Here is a 20,911-nt window from a genome sequence, read left to right on the forward strand (position 1 = left end):
GACCTGACACACTCACAATATCCACAAAATCTGACACCCATGCGTGTTGGCTTCTGTGCAGATGGAGACGCACGTACCAGCCCTAACATGGAGCCTATTCACAGTATGTTGTCTGAAAATCCAGACAACTGTGATAGTCTTTATCCACCACACATGTTGTCCTCACATCGAGCGTACAATCCTCCGTTTGTTGTCGAGAAATAATCTGAACATTGAGTCTTTATCAAAATCCATGACAGGAACCAAGTGATTTAAGCAAGAAAAAAAGCAACGGGCGAGTCTGACAAGACTTCTTTATCTATAAAATGTTAAGATTTTCCCCAAATATTATCTATAGTGAAAAACTCCAGTGTTGGGCAAACAATCACACGTCCATAAAATGAGCTCTTCCTCCCTGGTGATATTTGATTAGCACCCAGCTTCTTCCTGCCCAGTGTGCCAACAACACTGAACCTGATGTGAGTCAACCCATGACTATTGTGTGATTTTAACCAAGGAACTGGTTGCTCATCCAGCAAAGAAATGCCTCCATTTTATAGGCAAAAAGCATCAAGCTTCGTGGCACTCTGCCATTTCTTTTGTACAAAGTTCTCTTAGGCAGCAATGTGCTTAAACTTCAGCATCATTCAGTGGATCAGAGTAGTGCTCCAGTCTCTCTGAAGCCCGGCAGGTAATCTCCCCACACATTAGCCCCGTGTCACATACCTATCAGGCCCAGACTCCCGGCCAGCCTAAGCCCCTCTCTGAGCTTTGACTACATCTGGGGGATAAAAAGAGCACAAGGTGATGAAGAAACCTGCCAGCAAAAGCAGAGGGATTTACTGAGTGTGCTCGCTCTGTGTAATGACCGGTGGGTCCTCACCGGCAGCCTTTAATGGACACCTGAGTGACACAGTTTATTAGTTCTGAAAAACATTATGCGAAGGAAAAGATGGCTGGGGGGATTTCACGATAGATGTGATTTAAACATCCTGAGATGGGTCCGAGCGCGCCTTCGGCTAAACGCTTACCAAGCTGTGAGCCCGGCTGAGTGCCTGCTATCTGCCGAGCTCAGCTTGTCAAATACATACCTTTTACCTCATTACCTGCTCAGCACAGCCATTATTGAGGGAAATGGGGTGAATGCAAGATAACCACAAAGAATTCTTGGGTTGAGCACAAACAGCCAGCCTGCTTCCTCCTGATAAAAAGGAAGCGTCAGCGTACAGAGGCCCCTCAGTTTCCTGCTCTTGGTGAACTCTGGGTCTGCCAGCTGCCCCTGCGCTTAGGTCACTCACTACTTCCTGGCCCATATGGAGGCATGCAAGGGACAAAGGCATGCATGGATGTGTGAATATCACTGGATTATGCAGCATTTTCTCTTGTGCTCATGCATGACAGTGACTAAAAGTTAAACTGAAAGTGCTTTATATTTGACACAAGGGGTGAACAGTGAGTCCCACCATAATGGCGTCGGTTTTGATTTGTAACGTCTGTCCATTTGGCATTTATAAGCAGTATATAAAAATGTAATAAAGAGTTATAACATACAATAATGTAGTTGAGGACATAAAGTTTTTAAAATGTTCATTAATGCTGTTTTCAACAACTGTATCTTCCAGTGAAGAATTCCTAAGTGGAAGCTGGTACATAAATAGTATGTGGTACAATATAATATAAATATGCCTTCATAAGATACGCTAATAGGTGAAAACACCAAACAAGTTCTCACTATATTAACTACATTATGGTGTGTTAGAAATCATTTTTATACTACTTATAAATGATAAACTGGGGTGTTGAAGTAAAATGTTATCATTGCAGCACTGGATTTCACCCCTTTACAGCTTTACCACAACTGATGTTCAGGCTGTGCGGTGCTTTAGTTTTACTCCTGACAGTAATTTCTCTTCTATCACAGAGCAGGGACAGGACGGTCCACCTTGCCTCGTTACTGAATATGAGACGCCGCCACACAGTTGCTGTATTTTGTTCTTTCATTCACTGACAGAGAGCAATAAACAATCGCGCAGAGCAGGAATGTCGCTATGGTTTTTCTAGTTGTGTGTCACTGAAAAGGAAAAGAAACATTTTTTTGAACTTTCTTGTGTTGTCTTCATTCTGAACAATCTCCACCACCATTGGAAATTAGAGGGAGAAGATGTAATTAGCTCAAGCTGTAATAACAAACACAAGTCAAGTTTCCATCCAAATTTAGCACAAATTTTTATCTGAATTTGCAGAAAACCTGCCCTCCGATTAATGCCTGTTTCCATCCACTAATGTTATGCAATATATGAGAGTTGAGATAATCATTCTCCATTTGAGTGCCATGAAACCACTGCAGAAGAAGAGGGCGCAAAAAGATGACATAATTAAAAGAGCCCCAGTCAAACCTCAAACAAATGAAAATGATGTGGAAAATGAGATGGAAATGCGGCATTTATGTTTGTTTCGTATATTCATGTGGGGAACGCCACACTCACACACAGATCTGAGGTTTTCGTCTGCCTCAATCTTTCATCTCTTCGATGGAGCAGAAGCTTCAGTGGACATTAATCATGTATGTCATGATTAATTTTTGACCCTGTTTCCATTATGTTTTGGCACTTTTTGCTTTAACCAATACACCAGCTTTTCCACATCACCAAGCTTTCACAAACGACTAAAAGTCCAGTTTTACGCAGCCACCAAACCAGGCTGGTTTATAAGGTAGCAGAGTTTTGATATGACATGACCTTTAGCTAAAAAACTGTCTTCAGCAGAGAACATCAAACCACACTGTTTGGACATTCAGCACTTACAAAACCTAGAGCAGACAAATAAAATAACATGCACCTTTGTGTCTTTTAAACAGCTGATGAAAAATGCTCCTTTTCGAGAGTAAATTATTTCTGCCTGCTGAAAAGCAAATTTCATTTTCTCATGTCTCCTGACAACAAAGATGCTGAACCCATTACTGACTGAGGCCTCTGCATCACACACATTAAATGAAGGGTCCTCTAGCAATCGAAAAAAGCAATTTTCTCATTGAGCCAATAGATACTCCATTTAGTTCCGGGCTCTCTACGGACCATTGCTGCCGTACTGGGGCTGATACAGGGGAAAGCGAGTGTAGAGCGATGACCCAGCCTCGTTTTCCCTCCGCCTTGCCGCTACGAACCCATCGATATAGATGCAGACGCGCTCTGCAGGCAGGATGAAGAAAATGAAGGAGAGAAAGGATGGGGACAAGACGGAGAAAGAATAATAGATACGATGATACAGAGAGGGAGATGGTTAGAGAAGGAGGAGGGAGACTGTGGTGAGGTAGGGTGAATCAGAGATGAAAAAAAAAAAAATCAGCAACTGTGATCGGAAAGGCCAAAAAAGAAAAAAGAAGAAAAAATGAAAGAGGGGAGAGGAGAGGCAGAAACCGGAGGCGCCCATGTGGAACTGCAGATTGATTAATCTCAGGCCTTTAATGAGCTGTGCTCTGCCAGGCCAGGCGGCATCAAGTCAGTCACCCCGTCCCTCTCAGCAGGAGCTGCCATACACTGCAATTCACACTTCCCCGTCTCTGCCAAGGAGCAGCCACGAATACACCATACACACACATACACACACGCACAAATATACACACTTTCTCTCTATCTCACACTTCCTTTCCTGTTCATTTGTTTTTGCTGTTCGTTTCTTCGCTGGCACTGTGAATGTGTGATTAAGAGCAACACATTATCAGAGGCACTATTAAAATGAGTGCACTGATCACCAATGGCAAGTCTCACACCAGGTGTTCTATGTCTGTAGGTGGAATAAATACCGGCTCGGCTCGTAGGAGATTTGAATCCACTCAAACATGCTCCCTCCTAATTGCTATCCTCCGCAGCCCGCCGAGGAAACCGAATGCATCGTTGCTGACCTTTATTCCCTGTATAAATTAAACTGTAGGTTTACAAACCCTGTTGTTTGCATTTGTGCTTGTATCCTGCAGACATCACTTCTGTGTCTGAGCGACTAAACTATTTCCCAACACTCATGTGAATCAAGCTGAGGAGAGAAAGGCTTCAGGCGAAGTTTAGTCATTCGTGTTGGCAGCTGTTTCAAAAGCATCAATACTACTGTTGCCTTCTTTTTTTTTTTTTTTTTGACAAGGCAAATGTTTATCCACAACATGGTGAACAAGCACGCCTCTGTTTTCAGTTTGTGTGCTTCTCTCTCTACAAATCTCCCAATCATTTAGGTTTTGGAGAAAACAGAAAAGGGTGGAACAAAGAGGCAGACAGAGAAAGAGAGGAATCTTTACATGATGCAGCAATATAGCAGCTGAAGTCGTTAATCATGACAGAAGCTGATTTGTCAGTCTGTCCAAGCTGCTGGGGCGTGATATGATTCTTTTCTCCTCTCTCCTGACACACACTGTAGCGGCCTCAGGGAGATGGAGAGCCACAGCGACTGGTTGCCACTTTAACTTGAGGCAAGAAAATCCAGCACCACACACTCACCTGAACACTGGTGTGTGTTAATGGGTCCCTGGGAGCCCATCTCCTCTGGCAAAATCTGATTATAACCTGATTTCCAGGTGTTACAGTAACCAGAGTTTTGTGTGACTTTTTACTCTGAATCTGCACTTTTTCAGCTGCTGGCGTCCTAGTTGAGCATCACACTTACTACAGATTAAAATCACTCTGAAATCTGCTTGGATACCTGCCGAATCACATGCTCAGCTCTTGGTAATAAACGCTTTGACTCCTGCCCTCAAAAGTATGGAGCTTTTGGAAGTGTCATGTTTGCTCCATTGGAGATCAGACCGAGGAAGAAGGTGGTTTGGGATGATGCATCCCTCTGATTAATGCAAACTGACAGTGAAGTCCTGCCCTACAGCAAAGGTAGCGCCCAGAGACACCCATCTGGTGACCCCCATACATCTCTACAGCCTCCTCCTCCTGCTCCGCGGTTGTGGCTGGACCCCCGTGGGAAGGACGCCAGCCTGGAGACTGACACACATCGCTCCGGATTGCTCCTGCTGTCATGTTTCTCATGGTGTGATTTAGTGTTATATTAAAACCAGTATATTAAACCACATTTCCCGCTGATTCTGGACATATTTAATCTTCACTGAATATTTACTGCATGTGCAAGAATTTTTTTCATCGCGACCTGACCCGAGGTTAACTCGAGCCTAATAAAAACGACTTTTACAATTAGACTGAGCTTTGGCTTCTGTTTCCATTATTTGATTTCTTTGACAAAATGTTCTCGCGGTTGCTGCAACTCAACTGAGCAGAAAATGTAACTTGCAACAACAAAGTGAACTGAGAATCAATCAGCGCGCACAACATCGCCCGTTAGACACGATACTGTAAATAACGAGCTTGTTCAACGAAAGTGTCACGATTCATTTAAACTGTCATTTTCTCTTTCATTTCAGATCACAACATTTAAGTTGGAGACACTTTCCCGAACAGGGACACGGTCTTACCTCGTAACGCAGCTCGGTGCAGAAACCTCTGGCTGTGGCTGCGAGCTGCTTCCCTGCGAAAATGTCACTGAACAGCCTGTTTGAGAGACCTGGGACTGTTGGGTGGAAGTATTAAAATAAAACAAAACATGCAAGGGAGGGCGTCCACGGAGGTGAATTGTGCCCTACAGCGTCCGACTAATAAAATCCACCGCTCCGAGATCTGCGATCCCAGTTTGGACAGGCGCGCAGTGTTGAGGACAGACTGGTATGCAAACAGTTTGGTGAACTCAGTGAAGCTGAGCGGCTCATCCTGCAGCCTGCTCTGCTCCGGGGGGCGGAGACTCTCCGCCGACACACACGCCTCCGGCTTTTACCTCCACAATAGTCACTACTGACCTAGCTGGAGTGATCAACACAAACTCAGCGTTATTTTCATTATTGAAAGCCAAATACATCACATTCTATACCATAAAGAGCAGAACCAAGACATACAACAGTTACCATGTTAATCTTATAAATTTCATAATTTGTTTCTTTACTTTTTCCCTTCTCTACATTTACCTCAGATTCTCTTAAGGAGATTGTGTGTCTCAGTGACCTTACATTTGACATGTATTTTACTCTTAAAAACAATAACATAATGAGATGTTACACACATACACAACAAAAACAGAAATTCAGTGCAGTAGAAATTAAGCCTATGTCTGTTATGTCAGTTTAACCAACAAGTCATATCCATCAAAATTGTGTAATTAATTCATGTTTCATTCACAATAAGGACGGTGTGTTTACGATTTAGGGGGAGAAATGGAATTAAATATTCATAGTTATGTTTTCATTAGTGTATAAATCACCTGAAACAGAATTGCTGTGTTTTCATTAGCTTAGAATGAGCCCTTCATGGCTACATAGGGAGCGGGTCTTCTTCCACAGAGACCACCTCGTTGCACCACCATGTGACCAAACACTGGCTGCCACTTGATCTTACACGCTGGTTCTTCAAAGGGTGAGACATTTTGGAAAAATACACTTATTAGCTTCCTTGGTGAGAGTTAGGAGAGAAGATCGATACCACACTCATATTAGCAGCCAGTTAGCTTAGCTTAGCATAAAGACATAAAGACATCCGGAAATTCTAAGGGAGTTTCTCACTTCAGTTAAGAATTAATCAAAGTGACAGATTAATCAATAATAAAATAACCGTTAACCGCAGCCCTACACAGAAGTCCAATATTTTTGTCATGTGATTCTTTCTCTAGAGTTTCTTAGTCTCAGCGGGGAAATGCATTTAAAGTTTGGAAGTGTGGGATTTATGTAACAAAATAATTATCTTTTACACAGAAAGACATGGTGGAAGTCAACATCCGATTTCTACAGATGAGACAAGTTGCAGCCACTATGAAAAACAAACAATCAAACAAATGGCTGCTCCCTGTGAGCATCGTAAGGGTCAAAGTAAAATGACTTTTGGAAGAAAAAAAACGCATTTTCCTTTTTTTTTGAGAAACAAGCTCAACTGTGTTTTTGATCCCAGCAACAGATAAGTGACAACTCTCAGATAGGCAGCTGATAGTTATTGTGTGTCCCATGTTAATTATTCATGCTGTGTGCCTCTCTCACAGCCAGAAAACAAGAGGAGCGCTTTTGTTTCGGGTTTAGAGGGGGTAAGAGGGGGGCCTGAAGTGTTTTCTATCCCTCTGTGCTCCTCGTGTCACAAAATCTACTACAGATGGAGAGCAAGATAAGCGCTCCAGAGACTGATCTTTTTGCCTTCTCCTCTAAGGTCGTGACACTGACATTCCCAGTGGCATACGTGATACTTCCAGCCCCCAGCCGCCTTGTGTTCTCTCCTCATCCCTTCCTTATTGGCCCTCCGGATCCCTCTGCAATTTTAAGAGCATTTCTGAAGCAGAACAAAAACAACAACTAGCAGTTTCAAGTGAAGTTCAAAACAAGGCAGAGATTATCTTATAGAAAGATTAGATTCAAAGACTCGTCGGGGGTTCGGTTCAGATGTAGGGCGTCTGTCTGTGTAAGAAAAGTATCACAGGAATGGCTTGGCTGCAGAGCGAACAGCTGTGAGGTATTTTCTTTTTGGCTCCTTGGGTATTTTCAGAGGGCTCAGAGAGTAAAGAAAGGCTGAGGTGAATCACTGACTAAACAGCCTCCTCCCCCCGCTCTTTGAGCGCTCGCATGGATCACTGGTGTTGGGGAGAGGTCCTCTCTTCAGACCCTGACACAGTTCAGTTCAGTGATTATTTGTTTTTCTTAGCTAATCAGTGATTGATCAACAAATGCGGTGATCTGTGGCCGTTGGGATGTAGTACACCAGTCAATGCACAGCTCCAAAATCAGTTTACAGTCTCATGTTCTGACCTTTCAATCATGGTCTAAGTCACTTAGCAGGTATTCAAGGAAACATTTTGAAGTGACTCAGATCTTAAACTCATTCATTTTTACAAAAGCTGAGACTGATTCAACAGAAAACAGGGGATGTAATTTACTCTCCAAACTTTAATTAATGACATTTGAGGTCATTTAGATGAGACGATGGAAGCTTTCGCTGCTGCAGGGAACAAGTACAAGAAGCTATTTATTTCAGTGAAAGCTTCCAGCTAAGCCATGTGGAGGTTAAACCATGGGGAGTTTGGATTGCACGCTGTGTTCATTACATGTTCAAAGATCATTTGAAACCCCCTTTTTTTTCCAGGCATGATTTGGTGTACAGTCTACTTGTTCCTCCTCCATCGAAGCTGCTGGCAAGAAATTTACTCTTGTGTCCATGTTAATCACATAACACACACACACACACACACACACACACACACACACACACACTGATAGGCGGACTATGCTAGCTTAGAGGCCGTTCCTCACATGCACATTCTTATCGCACACAAACCCATTTAATTCAATTTACACAGCCCGCGCTTCAATTTCACACACATAGCATCATACCACATGGTATCTCATTAAACAGGCCATGGCCATGCTTCACCAGCTCGCACAAAGTAGGCCTTATTGTTGTGCACACACATATGCACACACACGGGGGATGTAATCTTGAGGAATTTCCCTGGCAACAGCATATGAGTAATTTAATATTTCATTTTGTGGTAGTGTGATGCTGGGTTGTTTTGTCTTAAGTGTTTTTTTTAATATGTAAATATTGAGCTCCTGTAAACACGGGGTGTAATTTCACCGCTCTGTGGTTGTTGCACACATATAAAACCATCTCTTCCCAATGTTGAGATGTGGTTTGGGTCCTTGGCATTGTGCAGGCTTAAAATGACATCAAAGCGTCTGTTTCCACCATGCAGCTTCTTTTCTACTGACACTGGCATGCATACAGTTATGTGTAGTGTCAGAGAAAGATCTGACATTTTAGGAAGAAATGTTTATTGCTCTCTTGCTGAGATTTAGATGAGAGGATTGATACCACTCTCATGCCTGTGCGTGAAGTAAGGTAGCAACTAATGATTGTTTTCATTATGATGAATCTGCTTAATTATCTAGTCTGTGAAATGTAAGAAAAATAATTGTCAAATTATTTCTTAAAGACCCGTTCCTTGCTGGTTGCCTGGCAAAACAAGACAACAAGACTTTAGGAAGTCACTGTGTCAAGTTGCTGTTCACCAAGAAATTGTTCCATCCCCCACCCCCCACCCCCACCCCCCTGTGAACTTGTCATTTTTATAAATTTGTGTCAAACCATCCATTTAAATGTAAATTCATTGTGGGTGTCTGAAACTGACTCAGTGACTGAGCATAAACTGTGCGGCCGGGCTTTCACAAAAAAGCAATTAAAAAGTGATTTGGCAACTTTGAAAAAATAAATAGAGCAGAAATCACAGTTGGAGGATCAGCTACAAAACATTGATGATTGCTTTTAGGACTAATTTACTCTTGAATTTTGATTTCATTTGCTTAAACAAACAAACAAAGCTGCAGTGGTCTTGTCCCCCAACTGTGCTGTTTGCCTCCCATTATTCTGATGATTCCAACATCCTTGAGACACAGACAGACAGAGCCCACATAGACACAGATGCACACACGTAGACATCGAACACATCCTTGCAGCCTCAATCTGTCAGGGGGCATCAGCCAGCACCCAGGGGAAACGTGGCATGCATCATGGCTTCCTGCCCCCCTCTACGACTCCAGGACGGGGTTCAAACAGTGAGACGGAGTGTAGATGGGCGAGACTCATCTTCTGGATGCCCTGTAGGGGAACCACACACATACACGTGCACACATTTAGCTACACTGTCGCTGACAGTTTTATTGTCTGAGTGGCAATTTGGTTCTTAAAGATGCCTTTGAGTTGAAACAGTCAGTTGATAGTTGTTCTTAACTAGATATTTAAGCAGAAACTGTCTTCAAGGAGCTGTAAGAATTTGGCCGAGACACCATTCAAAATCTGTGTGCTTTCACATGAAATCAACTGCGAATTCATGCATCTCCATCTGGCTTAGTGAGCCTGTCTGCGCCTGTCACACAGCCAAGCTGATGGAGGAAGGTGACAATAGACATGAAGGTTTCACTCTTAAGCTGGAAGGTAATGAATCATCTTTATTTGGAAACACCTTCGTCTTAACAACTCCTGTGGTAACGGTGTGTCATACCTGGCTGTAACCTAGCAACAAGCCCCTGATGCTGTTTACAGGAATAATTGGACAAATCCGTAGGAAGCAGTTTGAAAGAAGGAAATCAGAGCATTAACACAATGAATGTGGAATTAGAAAGCTTTTAAAAGTAGCTTGGTTTTTGCATTGACGCTGCTCTTTGCACTGTGTTGCACTTGAACTGTTTCTGTGTGCATTCCACTGCATTAAAAAAACACCTGTAGGCAATCTAGTGTGAGGCTTTCCTCCACCTTAATAATTATGAATTGTCTACCTGCTGTAGCTCAGTCAGTAACAGGAGCCCGAGGATACGAGGGAGAGAGTGAGCGAGGGAGGGAGGGAGAGAGAGTAGGAGGGAAAGTGGGGGAGTGTGGAGATGTATGTCAATCTGCCCAGATATTTTAAACACCTCTGCTTTCAGGAATTCACACAACAGAAACATCTGCTGGGTGTCAGCCTAACACAGCACCAAATAAAGAACCACACACACACACACACACACACACACACACACACACACACACACACACGTGCGCGCACACACACAAAAACACAAGGCACCATGGGAATGAGAGGCAATGGAGAGTGTAAAGATGGAAACAAGGGATGATTGGACCATTTTTGCCCTTGCTCCCTTTTATTGTACAGTAAGTGTGCTGACTCTCCTTCCTCCCCCCTCCCCTCCCCTCCCCCCTCCCCTACCCAGCGTGAGTGCAGCCATTTCTTTGCTGTTGAGCGGTGACAGACCAAGCGTGGCTGAACTCTCTCCATATACTGTACCTCCAGTGTTCCCAGGAGGACAAACGGGTTGGTGAATGGAGGAAAGTAGGCCATGGGAGCCATCCTCCTCCTCCTCCTCCTCCTCCTCCTCCAGAAATCTGATTCACCGGGAAGGAGTGATCCATTTGTCTGTCACGCAGAGTTTCGCTGCTGTTACGTTTGGGGGTTTTGTTAATCTCAGATAGAACATTCATTTTTAACCGTGTAGATTTATTTCCGACATTCACTATGTTGCTTTACATTCTGTGTGTGTTTTGACAAGATGTCAGTCTGTATTTTAATTCAAACAGGTCCACGACTGAGCCACTTCTCCTGTCAGAAGACTGTGGTTGCATGTGCAGCACAAGCATGAAGCTCTGTGGTTACTGGTCTAGCCCAGACACATTTTCTGGTCTGGGAGTCTTGGAAGGTGGAACTGTGGGATATAAAAGATTTTTAAAAATGAATTAAAATTTGTGGAGTGAGGCACTGTGGCCTGGTACACTATAAAACATTGTGAGCTGATTAAACTTATACTGTATATATAGTATAATAATCTTCAAACTGAGCTGACTAAGCCACATCACTTTTAGGCTGAATCAATCAGTAGCTTTTAGCACAGTGGAGCTCCCCTCTTTGCTGAATGAAAACACAGTGGTCGGCTCAGTAGCGATGCAAAGCACATTACATCCTGGTTAAAAGCCTATTAGAAGACGACAAAAGCCACATGAACAGTCAGAGTGTGATAGCGCTGATATCACTGTCTGGTAAGAGACCTGCAAAGTCTGAGAGCGCGGGTCCCGGCACAGAATAGTGAACACTCCCCCACCATAGCTGACATCTACATAGTGTGTCTGAAAGGCCTCCAACATAGTAGCAGACATCTCCCACCATCTCTCTGCGCTCCTGGCTCTGGATGGAGGTTTGAGGGCATCCATGCCAGGTCTGCCAGACTAAGCAACAGCTTCCTCCCCCAGGCCATCACGAGTCTGAACACTCAGGAGAAACACAAGTACCTGTAGACCCATCCACCACCAACAAGATTTCTCTTGACCTTTAGTGGTGCAGAGAACCATATTTTGCTCCCATGTATGTCTAGTGTGTACTACAGAAATAACAATGAAGAACTTGAACTTGAACTCTGTCACAAATAGGTGGCTGCTGCACTATTAACCCTACAAACAGTCACAGTGGTATGAGCCGTGGGGCGTTGTACAACTCACTGTTGTACACACTGAAGTGCATCTGAACGGTGATGTACCAGCTTAGGTTAGAAACAAGGTGGATTACTACATTATTATTATTATTACATATTACATAGTCAGAGACTTGTATCTTTGAACTAAAAAGATCTGTAATTTACACAAGAGAAACAAGTTCAACCAACATTTGTTGATAGCTTCTCTGTAAACACGTGTAATTCCTCTTACGATTAAAGACAAATGCAAAAGAAGAATAGAAGGAAAACAGAGGTGGAAGGAAAGGATACCATTTTGGCCAGAATATAAGATGATTTTTTTTTCTGGAAATAAGGCTTGAAAAAGTGAGGGTCATCTTAATTTTTTCTTTTGAGTGGAGAGAGTACCACACTGTAGTGTAACTACAGTCTTTCACAGAATGTTGCATCATGGGTTGTTTGTAGCCTTAATGGTGTTAGACTATTGAGTGTTTTCTAGTCCATTTATAGTGAGTCTTTCAGAGATAATTAGCCCCAAATGTGTTATGTTAACCCAGTTTAACCTGCAGGAGTTTCGGAAGGCTAGTGTGACATGTTTTGCTGCCACAGAGGAAATAAATTCATGATTAGTGAAAACGAGTTTAGAGCATCGCCCAACATCTTTACTGCAGAAATAAACCAGGGAGGGATTGTGTGAAACGGACAAGATTTACAGCTGTCACAGGTGAGGAGCTCAAAAAGGCTGAAAGACGCCTGTCAGAGGAAATCATTCTGAGAGAGAAATGAGAGTGAAGAGGAATCGACACGCTACAGTCAGTTGGCTAGTGGCTACGCCCACTGAGAAAATGACCTGTTTACAGATGTCTGACTGATGAACACGGTTACATTGACCAATAGTTATGGGAGGATGAGAAAAAATCGCAGTCCAGGTGTTTTGTATGGCGCACAGTGTGATCACTCACAAAAATGAGAAGGATTACGTCAGGTGACATTGCTAACTTGTCTGATTCAAGGTCTCAGTACTGTGAAAAATATATATTGTGATGATAATGGTCCAAAATGATGTGAAAATACATAGTTTTTAGTCCAAGTTTAGATTCAATTTTATCTTCACATCAACTAATAAAAGAATGGTTGATTCCTCAAAACCCATGTATGATGTTTTACAGTGTATTTTTGAGGCACGTCGGCTGAGGCCTGGATGTCTGGTTTTGAGAGCTTTTAACTGGAGAACAGTAACCGGGTGTGGAAACAACACTGTCATGGTGGTCACTATTTTTTTTCTCCCTCCGGCCTGTTGGAGACCCTGCTGACCAAGATTAATGTGGAAACCTGTTAATACAGTTTGGGCTGGGGGACTTTCAGGACCACAACTCTTGCTTCTCTCCTATCCCACTATACTATCGTTGTTTTTAAATGTCCTGTGAGCCGATAATGACGTTCCCAGAGTTTATTTTGGACCTGCTGCGATTTACACTGCAGCCTTTTCACAGATGCCCAGGTAATTTCCCCCCTTCCCTTCAGAGAACTTGTATACATAAATGAAATATGGATGCAGCTCGAAATCAACTCCAGCAGCATCCAATCTCTTGAATCAACTTTGGGGATGTTTCCCTGCCAACTCCTGCTTGGATACCAACACTTCCTTAGCAACTGCATGGCCAGTGGCTATATATGTGCATTTAATGCTGACAGGAGCTGCAGGGCTCAGCTGTTGATGGAACACAGTTATCCTTTTTCTCATTACTGTCTGCTCTATGTGAGACTCACCAGGCCTGAGGGAAACCATCAGGGACATACGAGTGTGAGTGTGCACCGTGTGGCCAATAAGGAGAACAGACCCGCTCCTGGGAAACACCTGTCCAATACCCCGAACAGTAATCTCAGCATACAAACAAAGGATTGTTTTCCTCATCACACTCCAGATGTCATCAGATACGGAGGTAAACACAACTCCCTGAGAAAAATGAAAATTGCTCAAACATGTTGAAAGTGCCAGAACTGGCATGCATAATTTCATTAGACATCAGAAAACACAAATCAGGTGCTCCTGCCGTGAGAGCAGCGTTTGCAAAACCTGTTTCTACATGAACATGAGCTGCACGCTTCCTTTGACACATAACACAGGGAATAATCAAAAACCAGTGTCCAAAACAAAACATACTGCTATGCATGGATTTTTATTTTATGGTCTTGTTTCCATGGCTAAATGAATAAACACCTTTGCATGGAGAAAGGGTGATGTCATGCTTAAAGAGAAACCTTCACATTTCATGTTTTATTTGGATATATTTTCTCCATCAGACAACACTTAAATAAGTTAAATCAGCTGGTTGAAAAATAAAAAATCTCAGAGTGGTGATCTTGAAGGAGAAAACAGCAGAAACACTAGTTCTTTATTGATCCTCCTCATCCTCACACAGACCTTACTGCATAAGTGGGCTCCACCATCAGCCCCTAATGGTCATACAAGGCCAGGAGCAAAAGCTTTCATTTGCCGAAAACCCCTTCCGCCAAAAGCATTGTGCTCAGTAACCTTCAGTACTGTGGTGCCATAACAGGCTTTCAAATAAGAATTACAATGTGAGTTTGTACAGATTCTTACTAGGGTTTGATATGTTTTAAATGTTTGTTTAAAGCTACTATGAGTATAATAGTTTTATATTGAAAACTGGATCGAATGACTATGTAAATGTGAAAGGTGAAAATGCTCGTGTTTTAGCGTCTTCCAGCACAGGCTGACAATTTCACTGTTTCCGTTCGCGCTCACCGTTTTCATAGCATCGCTGTCAGTTGCAGCAGGCAGCGGTTTCCAGCAAAAAAAAAAAAAAGCTGTAAAAACCCACTTTACTCTCCCTGTCCAGCACCAAACTGTAGACATACAGTTAGAGATGCTCTGGTGAACTCTGCGGAGCATTTAGTAGCTAAAGAGCTAAACAGATATTTCCCTGAGGAGTTGGTGGAGACCAATATAGAGATAAAAGGAAAGTGAATATTGGAAATACATTAATCATGTAGACACTAACAGTCCAACTCCAAACAAGTGCTAATGTTGCTCCATAAATGCTGGATGTGTAAACAGGCAACAGATTGCTAACATGTTTGCCCTATCAGCATAAAAGGCCTGGGGAGCTTGCCTCCACGTGTTAAATCCAATTTCCTACTCACAACACCACCCTGCCTCTGAATCTGTCAAATGTATGTTATTCTTAATAAGTTAAAGATAATTATGTGTAATAAATAATCACTTTAAGATTTGTTGATATTAATTTTACTAAATGAAGACTGTAATTACAGCTTGGTCACCTGCTTTGGCTGCAAGGGTCGTGACAGCAACAAATCTGTCAAAGACAGTGGGGCGATGGACAAGAAATGGACATTTATTCGTCCACCAGGGCAAAGAAGATCTCCATCGCGTCTGAGTGATGTGACACATTCATTTACTGAAGATCTCGGTCTCATTATGTGAAGATGTGATGGGTGTTCAAAGATAATCCAGGTGATTGATTGGAACGGTCTATCATGTGAAACCGAGTCACGGTAGTGTAATTATTTCCAGACAAGGACAAGACAAGGTTAAGGTGGCGAATGTTGATTGAATATTCAACCTTGAAGCACCGTCAGCAGTGGAGATTCAGAGGTCAGCCAATGAGCTCAAATTGTCAGCTGTGAAATACTGTCTTATCAAAGTCCTATGTAGAAATCCATCTGTTGCAGCAGGGAAGAATAAATTGCAAACATGTCGCATACCATATGATATGGACTTAATGAGAAGGGGAAAGCAATGAGGGAATGAAAGCAAATAGGAAAGGAAAAGCAGCACAGGTTGGCTCTTATTTGACTCTCCTTGTCAAAACTCAGCAGGCGGCTCCAGGGGAAACACAAGACTGCCGAGTTTCATATAAAAGCTCATTTTTAAATCATAACTCTGTGAGGCCAAGTCCATCAGGGGAGAAATGATGCCTTTGTCAGTTGGCAGTGTACATATTCTTAATAAAAAGGATCTGATTCTTTGATGCGATATTTATACTCCCTTGGGATGAATGTTCAATTTGCTCCGACTCCACGATACCACTCAGAAACTGACAGATACATGAAACTTTAACGTGAGATGTGAATTCAGGGAATACTGCTCACATAAAAAAAGCAAGCCCCCTCCATCAGTTTTCCTCGTTTTGAGCGTAACAGGAAGACTTGTTGTAAATCCGCTCCAGCCACTCACCTTGTGTCAAGAGCTTCCAACTCAGCTGCTTTCCATTTCTTTATTAAACTGTTTATCCTGAAGGAAACATGAATTAATTACTGCTAACGATACAGATGTCCGACGCCGAAGGGCCTTGTTTAATAATGAAAGCACTTTCCCCTTTCCTGGAGGCGGTGTGAAAAACTACACACTGCTGATACACAGGAGCAAATTACCTCTCATTTTCTTTCAGGCCAACACCAGTCAAAAGATATCACCCACGAGTCCAAAAGAGGAGCAAAGAGAGATATTTTGACTACAGTGTGTGTTTTGTCTATAATTTACAGTGAATGGCTTCTCTCCTTTCTGCGTGGCATGTGGGGATTCCAGGAAAACAAGCACACTACACATGACAGGCAAAAGCTATAACATCAGACAGTGCCTTTTACTGCACATCTGTCAGTGCGACTTACCTTCTCTCATGCCTGTGTGGGCTCCAATATATCGGTAAAAAAAAAAAAAAAGCTGACCTGTGTGTGATATGAGGTCATCTGCTGTAAGACATTTCCAAGAAGCTGGTCTCACCACTTTCAAACAGAGGTGGTGATGATCATCAAAAACGACTTAGATTAGAATCTAAACGCATAAATCCAGAGGGTCTGATGAGGAGTTGTCTTTAATATGTTGCATATATTGCAATAAATCCTCCTTCATGAAGGTTATACTATTCAGTTTTTAATGAAACTGTTTTAAAGAGGCGTTGATTCAGTTCTATGTATCGTTTTGCAGGATGTTGTTTGTGTTGAATTGTGTTGCATTATATTTCTGTTACTTAATCTACTCTCATTGATAACTGTAACTGTAAAATGGGGATTGTTTCAATAAATAAAGCCATGAATAGTTTTTATTTATCGATTTACTTCATATTATGTGCCGTAAACCTGCCACAGCTTTGGGAGGCATGTTGATCTGAGTATCTTTGTAGAACCTGCCACAGTTCTCCTGCAGGTTTAGTCTGTCTCAGTGTGTTCTGTGTGAGCCCAGACTGACTCCATGATGCTGAGATCAGGGCTCTGGCTGTGGGTGGTTGTCCTGCCACAGATTGGATTTGGGACCCATCAGGCCCCTCTCTGATAGTACTGTGTGATGGACAAGTATCTAAACATCTGAAGTGCCTAAACCATTTGCATATACTGTAAATGGGGTGGGCACAATAGAGAGCCTATTGCAGTGCTCATGCAGGCATTGTTGATATGGGACTATAATTTACTTTATCAGAAATCAAACCGTATCTAAACTTGATACATCGACAGCCTGGGGAGGAGGAGATTGCAAGTAATATAGACTTCTTCCCATCTTACAGTATGAGTGATAGTGGTGGTGGGTAGAGACAGGGCAGTAATCTGTAATCAAACAGCTATTTGAGAGAAGTGATGTCTTTTACTAAGCTACAAAGCCAGAGCAATTTGTCTTCCAGTGACCTGTCCTGATAAGGCACTATCTTGAAAGCTTTACGCCTATTCTTGCTGGTTGATAAAAACTAGAAAAATAAAAATATAAAAAATAAAGCTACTGAACAAATGAAGATGGAGAGTCTTCTACAAAGTTAGACTCCAGTCATGTTGTACCTGAGGCTATAAATACTGGAATAATAGGATGTAAATGGTGGTGTGTGTTGTGTTTGAACATACTTATCAATGCCAAATGTCAATGTCTGTTCAAATAGTGATATTTTAACTCTATCTTTGAAGAATAAATAGTCCAGCTCTGATTGAGAAGGCTAAATCAGAACTGTTTTAAATAAGTCTAAAAGACTTTTCTGCAGAGTGAGAGGCGAGATGGAGAGGAGATTCAGGCCACATCCTCCCTTCACTCTGTTCCCTGTGAACCCTCCTCTAATAGCTATTTAATTCATAGTACTAACGGATTATCAAAGCCATTTAAATTAGTCATTATGGAGAGGATAGATTGTGAGACAGCCATGGGAGGTGGGTCACGTTAACCAAAAGGCCTGGAGGAAAGATGAGGAAAGCATGCAAATGAAATATAAAAAGGGTGATTTTTCTTCTCTCCCTGTAGATTCCACAGGCTCTACTTATGATTTAATCTGCTATAAAGCTGAGCCCACTGTGGGAAGCCCTCAGGGAGGAGCCTCTATCGTGCACTTTTACCAGAAATAATGTTACAGATTCAAAAGAATCTTTAGACAAAAAAAGAGAGACAAAAGAGGATGTGTGTGTTGGAGAACAAAACTGGGGAGAGAAATGGAGACGCGAGGTGACGAGCGTGAAATACTGGCAACACACAAGCCAATGAAATATAGATCTCAAACATCACATTGAAGTGACAGGGTGACCTTGTAGCCAGTGAGTGTCGTTTATGAAAAGCTAAGAAAAGCAAATGAAGTTAGGTTGGAGTGGATTTATTTAATGTAAGCCTGTATTACTCCTTCCTGTGTAATGCTGATTTCCCTTTCCTTCTCCACATTGTTTGGTTTAGGCATTTTGCAAGTTGGCTGGACTGTACCCAGACTGTAAAATCCCTGTCACAATGAAAGCAAAGCTACTCTCCTGCCTGGTTTTGACAATGGTAGCAGTGTGTGCAGTGAGACTTTTGTCATCCAGACTTATTTAACATAGGCCTGTAATATGTTAGGAAGGAATAGTTTGACATATTGCAAAATATACTTACTGGTTTTATGTATTTATTTGCTGAGACTTGATGATGAGAAGAATGATATCACAGCTGGCCGGGGTCTGTGTGAAGGTAACAAGGTCCGCCTACCAGCACCTCGGAAACTCACCAATTAAGCTCTACTTCGTTAATTTAAAACAAAAGTGTAAAAAGGACACTTTACAACAGATCTGAGGGATTATGGGCCGGACGGTTTCTTAGCCAAGAGCAGTGGCTTCCTGACTCTTGTCATCAGAATAACGATATCCTCTTCCTCCAGGCTTTATGCTAAGCTAAACTCACCAGCCATTTAACAGACATGACGGTGGTATCAACCTTCTCATTGAACTCATTGAACAAATAAGTTTATTTCCACACACATCTATTCCTTTAAACAAATGTTGTAATGCTATTTAAACTTCATTGACCTTGACATGACAAGTAACAAAAAAATTATGTCAACTTATTACATCAATTAACCAAGTTAATTTTATTTTCAGCTATTTTTTTTAATTGATCAATTACCTGTCAAACAACAGGGAAAATTTCCATTAGAGGTTCTTATACTCATGGTTGGTGTCTTCACATGCTCGATTTGTCTGACTTAAAACCTTAAAACCCAAATATATTCAACTTACAGAGATAAAAAATGTATTTACCAAACAAAAATACCAGACAACCAATTCCAGTTTTTCAGATTTGATGATTTGCTGGTTTCCTTTATTTTATGTTTGCTGACTAATAATTTCAATCAACTAACTGCAACAGCACTGGAGGTAAAGAATATTGTGAAGGTACTGCATTATCAGCGCTCTGCAACAGAGACTAATGACTCAAGTTTGAGTCACCGCTGGAGATCAGAGTGGGATTTATATGTTTGTTAAACACAATAAAAGCCCAGTTTATATGTTACCTTCAAATCCAACATAATTATTCCTTTGTGTGAGATTAAAGGGTGCTGAGAGATGCACTTGAGCATCCACACATGAGCACACAGTCACAAGCATCTGACACCGTCCACTTCATCAGGTCATGTCTCTGCTCACCACAGGCCACCGGCTCTCCACCGTGAAAATATCCTCCAAACCGTATAAATATTTATGTCCATTAATAGTAAAGAGGCAGCACGAGTAGAGGCATAATGCTCTGTGCTGGTCTTATTTTCGAAAGGAGATGCACTCCAACTGCCACGACGTCTCTGTCGCCATGACAACAGGGTTCAGTGAGCGAGCCAAGCAGGACTTGGCATCATCAGTCTGCACAGACAAAAGTAGCATGATTCTCACAGAGATGGGAAACGATGTGCACATTAAGTGTGCTCCAGCGGCAACATGCATGTTAATGTTAATTTGTAGCTACTTAAACATCACAAGGACACGTGTTGTTGAAGCAGAGAGCGCGCACTACACACTTCATTGTTTCCTCTGAGAATAGGCTACACCACAGATGTCAAAGTGTGGATATGGACGTGATTAGATGATCTCAGGCCCTTTCTAGACATTGTTACCAAATAGCGGGAGCCACACAGAATACTTTGACCATATAAAGATGTGGACGCTTATGAGGAAAGCAGATGTGAGGAATTACAAGCTATCACATTCACATTCCACAGACCAATGTGTTCCTGAGTCCAAGCCCAAAACATTGTCTTAACAAGGAGCCAGAGATTTATTGTCCTTCTGCTTTCAGATGTTAGCGGACGGGAGAATTTTGAAAGAATTATTATACATATGAACACACTCACTCACTATATACAAACAAATAATTTCACCCTTACCTCACTTTTCTCCATCTCGTACGCACACTCACACTCTTCCTGGTGTTCTGGGCTTCAGTCTGTCAGAACACTAACCTCTTGTGAACACGGACATGATTTCTCTTTGCCGTGGGAGCAGCGACACTTCTGGGATATGATATAGGTGGGGAAAGAACGGGAGTCTTTCCAGCTACAGCTGGTGGATGAGAAACAAATGAAAGACAGGAAGCACAGATAACGCTCAGGCTTGTGTCAGAAAAAAGAAATGAAGTGTTATTAGAGTGTGAGTTGAACACAGCAGCTCATGAGGGATTAT

General features: G+C 42.2%; 1 protein-coding gene across 1 annotated transcript in view; it reads right to left on the reverse strand.

The window, feature by feature from the left end:
* LOC111229715 (tetraspanin-18-like) overlaps positions 1-5,691 on the reverse strand; it is a 33,168-nt gene extending 27,477 nt beyond the window's left edge. The window contains exon 1 of the mRNA XM_022756166.1: positions 5,441-5,691. The gene's annotated coding sequence lies outside the window, so the exon portion shown is untranslated. The remainder of the gene's footprint in view (positions 1-5,440) is intronic.
* Positions 5,692-20,911: the final 15,220 nt, after the last annotated feature.

The sequence above is a fragment of the Seriola dumerili genome, unplaced genomic scaffold (genome assembly GCF_002260705.1).
Source record: "Seriola dumerili isolate Sdu_G_001 unplaced genomic scaffold, Sdu_1.0 BDQW01000242.1, whole genome shotgun sequence".
Lineage (NCBI taxonomy): Eukaryota > Metazoa > Chordata > Actinopteri > Carangiformes > Carangidae > Seriola > Seriola dumerili.